Source organism: Odocoileus virginianus, chromosome 26 (assembly GCF_023699985.2).
Source record: "Odocoileus virginianus isolate 20LAN1187 ecotype Illinois chromosome 26, Ovbor_1.2, whole genome shotgun sequence".
Lineage (NCBI taxonomy): Eukaryota > Metazoa > Chordata > Mammalia > Artiodactyla > Cervidae > Odocoileus > Odocoileus virginianus.
The window spans coordinates 6,238,871-6,247,626 of record NC_069699.1 but is presented as its reverse complement, the minus strand read 5'-3'; the positions used below and the strand labels follow the sequence as shown (position 1 = coordinate 6,247,626).

Genomic DNA, 8,756 nt, shown 5'->3' with positions numbered 1-8,756 from the left:
AGTATCACAGTAGTGGCAAAGCAAAAGCTATCACAGACTTGTATTTGGGGACAGAATACAACAGTGATTGAGAACACAGACTGTGTTAATAATCTAGCACTACATAACAAGTTATTCAAAACCTGACAGCTTCAACAATAAACATTTATTTTCTCATAATTTCTGTGGGTCAGAAATCTGGGAGTGGCTTAGCTGGATGGTCCTGGCTCAGGGTCCCTCTTGAGGTTGCAGTCACACTGTTAGTTCTGACTGTGATCATTTCAAGGCTCAAATGGGGCTGGGGAGTCTGCCTTCCAGTTATCTCATGCCATTGTTGGTGAACCTGAGCCCTGGGCTGGCTGCTGGCTGGAGGCCTGCATTCCTCACCATGTGGGACCTTCCACGGAACTGCTGGACGTGGCAGCTGGCTTCCCCTAGAGGCAGGTAATCCAACAAAGGGAGAGGCACCCAAGACAGAAGGCACAATCCAATCTCAGAAGTGACATAGCATCTTTTCTGCCGTATGCCATGGGTCTCACAGATCCACCCTGATATAACGTGTGGGGGAACTTACACAGAGGATCGATATCAGGAGGCAGGGCACAGGACCCTGGGAGGCTGGTAGTCAGACTCCAGGGTTTAAATCATCCAATCACATTTGCCTCAGTTTATACATACAGAAAATGGGAATAATAAGATGATCTGCTTTTAAGGACTAAAATAGCTAACATATTTTTAAAATCAATAATATATCTAAGATAGTTACGAATGAGTTATAGGACATCTGGCATTGGCTTTAAATACTTCAGAAAAAAATTTGAGGGAGGCAAACAGTGGTGGTAGATAAAACATATAGGGCAAAATGTTAAAATGTTGATGATAATGATTTAAAGTGAGTGCTACATCAAACGAACCTGTCTACAAAACAGAGTCACAGAGAGAGAACAGCCTTGTGTTTGCCAAGAGTCGGGGGAGTGAGAATGAGGGGTTGGGAGTTTGGGGTTGGTAGACACAAACTATTTACATTTAGAATGGATACACAATAAGGTCTTACTATATAGCATAGGAAACTATATTCTGTATCCTAGGATTAAACCATAATGAAAAAGAATATTTTTAAAAAGAATGTAAATATAATTGAGTCCCTTTGCCATACAGCAAAGATTAACACACCACTGTAACTCAACTATACTCCAATTAGAAAAAGAACAATAGAAAAAAGTGTGCAACACATACATAGAGGTTTTTTCCATGCTCTTTATTTCTTAAGCTCAAAATTTGCCAAAATAAAAGGTTACATAATTCTCTACATAAAATGTTTATAGCAGTACCTGAAACTTAGTAAACACTCAGTGCTAAGTCACTTCCGTCATTCTATGGACTGTGATTCTATGGACTGTAACCCACCAGGCTCCTCTGTCCATGGGATCTCCCAGGCGAAAAAACTGGATTGAGTTGCTATGCTCTCCTCCAGGGGATCTTCCTGACCCAGAGATCGAACCCACGTCTCCTGCAGCTCCTGGACTGCAGGTGGATTCTTTACTGTGGAGCCCCCGGGAAGCCTAAGCACTCAAAAAATGCTGGTTATTATTTTTGGGAGAATAAATAAGTTAGCCTTTTCTGTATTCAATTGGTACAATTTTCTACATACTGGGTATTTTATTTATTTATGGCTGTGCTGGATCTTCGTTACTGTGCGGGCTTTCTCTTAGTTGCCACGAGCAGGGGCTACTCTTTGTTGCTCGGGCTTCTTTCCCAGTGGCATCTCTCATTGCGGAGCATGGGATCAATGTGTGCTGGCTTCAGCAGCTGCAGCTCGTGGGCTCAGCAGTCCTGGTGCATGGGCTTAGTTTCCTGTGAAATCTTCCCAGACCAGTGATGGAAACTGTCTCCCAGTTGGCAGGTGGATTCTTTACGCTGAGCCACAGGGAAGCCCCACACTGGGTGTATAAATGTATCATTCTGGATGAAATAAGTTAACTTAGGTCTTTGGCAATGCTTCCTTAAAAATTATCAATCCATTCAGCTATAATCGTTTTTTTCTACCAGGGCCCAAGTAATCTTGCAGCCGTAAAAATGACAATAAAATTTCTTAGATCCTGTATAGCATAGGCCTACCCAATGAACCACAAGAGGGAGCCCAGGTCCAAAAACAAACTGAAAGTAACAAAAACTTCAAATGCGCTTAATCACCAAGTTGAAAGGAGTCTGCTTTGCACTATCCTGGAGCTGTATATCAGGTTAACCAGGAAAGGCAATAGGAAAGGAGTGTATGATCGGTCACATGGCACAGTCCTGGGAACATACGTGGGTGGGCCAACCACAGGAGCTGAAGTGAGACACTGCTCATTTCAGCCTGCCTCAGAGTGAGTGTGAAAAATCACACTCACACACTGCTTATAAATAGATCGTTTGAGATTTGCCTCATTTTTATAATCTAGGACTCAGTTGCATTAATTTTCAGTTTGGTAACCCAAATTCCACTTTGTAACAAAGCTTTGTGTAATATGCAGGCTTGGCTAGTTTGAAACAATAAAACTTTACACTTTTCTCATGTCTTCTGATCACTAAACATTTTTTTCCCTTTTATAAATACTGATTTCCATTGCAGAATTATGGACTTTGGTGTTCTCTGTAGGATGCAATTTTCCTCTTAATATTAATAAATAGGAATTGGGCCAATCTGTTTACAGATTTGAATCTGACTTGGTAACAGTGGAGCCCTTTTTGCAAACATTCAGTATATCAAGATCCAAGTATGTGAAACACATGTTAAGTCCCTGTCAATGTTACCTCCATTTATTTTTATTTTTTGACTGCTCGATGTGAAATGCCAGATCTTAGTTCCCTGACCAGGGATGGAACCTGTGCCCCCTACATTGAGAGCAAGGAGTCTTAACCACTGGATCACCAGGGCAGTCCCACCTCCATTTACATTTAATAGACATTTATTGAAAATGAGCAGCAGGGGGTACCACAATGGATAATAACAGTGATAAGATGACTTGCACACAATTCTTGGACAAATGGCATTTCTGAATCTGATCTGCCTCCTACTATCCTCTTTTTTTTTCTTTTCTTTTCTGTTTCCGCATGCCCCCCCCCACCCCGCCCCAGGAAAAGGGACAGTTATGACTAATACAGCTATGTCAAGATCAACCATGTCCTAGCCTCTTACACTTTACCTCTACCATCCTGAAGTCTATAGAACACCATCATAGGGATGGGACTTTCTCCTCTTGAGAATAGCCAGGTGAAAAGAACTTTTTATCCAGGTGACCAAACACATTTAATACATGGTTCTGGTGTCCCTGATGTGTACCATGATGGAAACAGTTGTCTGCTGTCCTCCCCCAGCCCCCGCCTCCGCATACTGTTACTAAAGCCTCCTTGAAGGAAGCCTATGCAGGATTCTATTACTAAAGGCCAACACTGGTGCTAAAGCCTCCTTGAAGGAAGCTTACGCAGGATTCTCCTGGAGGGAGAACAGGAGGGGTGGGATGGGCTGGCTTAGCAGACAGTGGTGTTGGGGGATGAAGAGAGTCCCCAAGGCTGAGGGGGCATAGGGTTCGATGAGGTCAGTGGGGTGGCCTGTGTTTAGCTCATTAAAGCTCCGCAGAGGGTGTCAGTCAAACTTAATTCTGAAACATGGTAGCAATCCTCTACCTAAGAACCCTGAATGGGCTAATTAAGAGTTAGTCAATAAGAACTAGTAAGAATTAATCAATTAGCAACAGGCTAACTGACCCTGGAATTGACCATCATTGCCCTTCTCTGGTGTGACCTTGGGCCTGACTTTTTTTTTGGCCACCCCATTCTGCATGCAGGACCTTAGTTCTCCTACCAGGAATCGAACCGGTGGAAGCGCAGACTCATACTCACTGGACCACCAGGCAAGTCCGACCTTGGCATCTCTAAAGCTGCCACGGAGGAAGGAGATACTACTTCAGCGTCCTCACAGGGAGTCCCAGAATACGAATGCCATCTACTAGTTAAAGAGGAAAGACAAAGAAAGGCATCTTTTTTTCAGATAGAAAGTAGTTTACTCACTTATTGCAAAAATCCAGGAAATGTTGGAAAGTATAAACTCTGTAGAATTTTAATTGGATTAGTTGACAAATACCAACTGATGACCTGCTTTTTTCATTGGGCTACTTGTGGCTCAGCTGGTATAGGGATGAGGAGGGAGGTGGGAGGGAGGATCGGGATGGGGAACACATGTAAATCCATGGCTGATTCATGTCAATGTATGACAAAAACCACGAAATATTGTAAGTAATTAGCCTCCAAATTAATAAATATAAATGAAAAAAATAAAAATTTAAAAAAAATAATCCATCCACAATGCAGGAGACGTGGGTTTGATCCCTGGGTTTGGAAGATACCCTGGAGAAGGGAACAGCTACCCACTCCAGTATTCTGGCCTGGAGAATTCCATCGACCATACACTCCACGGGTTCGCAAAGAGTTGGACACGACTTTCACTCACTTTCACTTTTTTATCAGTAATATATTTTGGACATCTCTTCATGATAATGAATATAAATCTATGGCCAGACTATATCCTTGTATAAAGAAGTCAAACGCAATACCTATTAATAGAAATGTAGATCGCATACAGTGACTTTTTACATAAAATGGTGATACAGTGGGCATTATCATTTTTTAAATTAGCAAATTCATTTCTTTTTTTTTTTTTTTTTGAAAATTCATTTCTTACTCAAAATGTTAAGAATCTTCCCAGCCCCAGATACCAGTGATACTTTAAAAAATGTATAGGGGACTTCCCTGGTGGAACAGTGGGAAAGAATCCACCTGCCGGGGACAAGGGTTCAATCCCTGGTCTGAGAAGATCCTACATGCCTCAGGGCAACTAAGTTCAAGCACCTAGAACCCGTGCTCCACAAGCGGGACGTTGCAATGAAGAGTGGCCCCCACCTGCTATAACCAGAGGAAGCCCTCACACAGCAATGAAGACCAACCACAACCACAAAATAAATACATAAATTTTTTTTTTAATGTAAATGGAAGGGAACTTCCCTGGTGGTCCAGTGGTTAAGACTCTGTCTCTTTCACTGCCATGGGCCCAGATTTGGTCCTGGTTGGGAAACTAAAATCCTGCAAACCACACAGCACAGCCAGAAAAACATACATATATAGGTGTGATATTAGGTTGGTCAAAAAGTTTGTTCAAATTTTTCCCTAACCTCTTGTGGATAGAATAGATATAAATATGAATCACTTTGCCGAATTCCTGAAGCTAACACAACTTTGTAAATCAACTATATTTCATTTTTAGAAAAAGACCTAAAAATGTGTAAAATAGTAACAGTTGATCAAACATTTGGTAATGTAGTTTCAATAGACATACTTCTGAGGCAATAAGCTTAAGGATAAAGTAACAAATTAAAAGTTATTTGCATAACATCTCATACATAACCAGGGTATGCTGTTACTCTATAATGTTAGCTATAATGTAACTATGACAATACTTGTAATTCAAGATCAATTTGGTATTGAATCACTCCATGTTGATCTTCTTTGGACTAAATAAAGAACTTTGTCATTATGCGGACCCAGGAAGAATTCCAAAAACAGAAGTAACTATAATTTGTTCTTTCTTTTTTGTAAGCATACATTTGTAAAAAAGTAACTAGATATCTAGGCCAAATATTAAATCTGAAAACTATAGCTAAAGTTATAAGTGGGCTAAAATTAAAACCTACTTTAATGTTCAGTAAATGCTTTTTATCAAAATTAGTCGCTCAGTTGTGTCCAACTCTTTGTGACCCCATGGACTATAGCCTATCTGACTCCTCTGTCCTTGGGATTCTCCAGGCAAGAGTACTGGAGTGGGTTGCCATTCCCTTCTGCCGGGATCTTCCCAACCCAGGGATCCAACCCAGGGATCGAACCCAGGTCTCCTGCGCTGCAAGCAGACTTGGTCCTGCTTTATTTCTTTACCTTCTGAGCTGCCAGGAAAGTCCTCAAAACTGTCTCAGACTCTTGTAGTTACAGTAATTAAAACCATGAACCTAGAATAGTTCTTGGGTTTCTTATTCTTCCTATAAGTAAGCATGATCATTTAAAGAACGCATATTAATGCAAATTATAGTCCCTGTAAGTCAGAGCTGTGGAAAGTTAGAAAACTAGAGTGATTTACTTAAAATTTCTGAGATATTATGTTTCAATTTAGTGAACGGACCAATTACTCAATGAGCTTATCTTAAATAATATGTGCGCTAAGTCACTTCAGTCATGTCAGACTCTGTGTGACCCTATGGAGTGTAGCCCACCAGGCTCCTCTGTCCATGGTATTCTCCAGGCAAGAATGCTGGAGTGGGTTGCCATGCCCTCCTCCAGGAGATCTTCCCCACCCAGGAATCAAACCTGTGTCTCTTGCATCTCCTGCATTGGCAGGCGAGTTCTTTACCACTAACTCTTTAAATAGAAGTGCATGCAATCACTAGTCTTTCTGTGTCTAAAGCAGACAAACCAAACAAACTACAATTTTTTTTATTGAGATAAAATTCCTGTGACATAAAATTCACTATTTTAAAGTTTAGGGACTTCCCTGGTGGTCCAATGGTTAAGACTTTGCCTTCCAATGCAGAGGATAAGGGTTTGATCCCTGGTCCAGGAGCTAAGATCCTGCATGCCTTGTAGCCAAAAAACCAAAACATAAAACAGAAACTTTCTTTATTGTAACAAATTCAATAAACACTTTAAAAATGGTCCTTATAAAAAAAAATCTTAAAAAAATTATACAACTCAGTGATCTTGAACATATTCACAATTTGTGTAACCATCCCCACTCTTTAATTTCAAAATACTTAAATCACCTCAAAAAGAAATTCCACATTTTTTAACAATTATTCCTGGTTCCCTCTTCCCTTGATCTTTGGCAAACATTAATCTACTTTCCATCTCTATAGATTTACCTATCTTGACATTTTATATACATGGAGTCATATAACACATGACCTTTTAAAAATAACAGCTTTATGAATACATAATTGAATACAATAACATTTGCATATTTAAAGTGTACAATTCAATGGTTTTTAGTATATTTACAGATATTTGTAACCATCATAAAGGTTAATCTTACAACATTTTCATCACCCCTAAAAGAAACTCTGTACCTTTTAGCTATGATCTCCTATCCAGCCTTTCTTCCTAGACCAAACAATCAATAATCTACCTTCTGTCTCTGTAGATTTGCCAAATTCTGGGCATTTCATATAAGTGGCATCATAAATTTGTAATATTTTGTGACCAGTTTCTGTCACCAACATATTATTTTCTGACTTTTTTTATTATATCCATCCTAGTGGGTGTGACGTGGTATTTTGTGGTTTGGATTTGCATTTCACTGATGACTAATTATATTGTCATCAATATATGTGCTTATTGGCCATTTATATATATATTCTTTGCTCTTTTTTTTTCAATATTTGTTTTTATTTATGTCTTTGACTGTGTTGGGTCTTAGTTGCAGCATGTGGGATCTACTTCCCTGACCAGGGATCGAACCCTGGGCCCCCTGCATTGGGAGCATGGAGCCTTAGCCACTAGACCACCAGGGAAGTCCCTCTTTGCTCTTTTCAAATTGGGTTATATGTCTTTATCATTGAATTTTAAGAGTTCTTTATATATTCTAGATATAAATCCCTAATTAGACATAGGATCTGCAAATACATTCTCCCATCCTGTGGGTTGTCTTTTCATTTTCTTGGTAATGTCATCTGAAACATGACACTAGGATTTATTAATTTCAGTGATATCTATTTTTTCCCTTTGTTGTTCATGGTTTTTGTGTCATATCTAAGAATCTATTGCTAAATCTGAGGTCATGAAAAGTTACTACTGTTTTCTTTTAAGAGTATTATAGTTATAGCTCTTACATTAGGTCTTTGATCCATTTTGAATTGATTTTGTATGTGATGTGAGATAGGGATCTAACTTTAATCTTTTGCACGTGGATGTCCAGGTGTCTCAGCACCAATTGTTGAAACTGCTATTGTTTCTTCCCTTGAATGGTTTTGGCATTCTTGTCAAATTTCAATCGACCAGTGACTTATATATTTCTGGAATCTCATTTCTATTCTCTTGTTTGCTATGTCTGCCCTTATGCCAATACCACAGTGTCTTGGCTACTATTGTTTTGCAGTAAGTTTTTAAATTGGGACATGTGAGTCCTCCAACTTTATTCTTCTTTTCTAAGATTCTTTTGTCTGTTCTCAGTTCCTTGAAATTTTGTATGGATTTTAGAATCAGCTTGTCCATTTCTGCAAAAAAAAAAAAAAGAGAGAGACAGAGAAAAGCAGTTATAATTTTGATAGAGATTGCATTGTAGATTCTGTAGATCAATTTGAGAAGTACAAAACACAATTTCAAAATACTATTTTATTCTTTTTTTTTGGTCATATTGCATGCAGGATCTCAGTTTCCCAACCAAAGATGGAACCCACATTCCTTGCCGTGGAGTCTTGACCACTGGGGAAATCCCTCAAGTTGTTGTTTTAATACATTTAACTATGGTGTGATTTTTTTATGTAGCAATGTAGTTTATAGGCAAATTGAAAAAAATGAAATATCCACACATATATATTCCCTTTATGGATAAACAAAATGTGGTCTGTATGTATAAATACAATGGAATATCATTCAGCCTTAAAAAGAAATGAAATTCTAATATATGCTACAACATGGATAAAACTTGAGAACATTATGCTTAGTGAGATAAGCCAGACACAAAAGAGCAAACATTGTAC

At 39.1% G+C, this 8,756-nt stretch overlaps 1 long non-coding RNA gene across 1 annotated transcript in view; it reads right to left on the bottom strand.

Annotated features, from left to right (window-relative positions):
- Nucleotides 1-6,661: 6,661 nt before the first annotated feature.
- LOC139031197 (uncharacterized) overlaps nucleotides 6,662-8,756 on the bottom strand; it is a 36,332-nt gene continuing 34,237 nt past the window's right edge. The window contains exon 3 of the long non-coding RNA XR_011483589.1: nucleotides 6,662-8,270. This is a non-coding gene — a long non-coding RNA (uncharacterized lncRNA). The remainder of the gene's footprint in view (nucleotides 8,271-8,756) is intronic.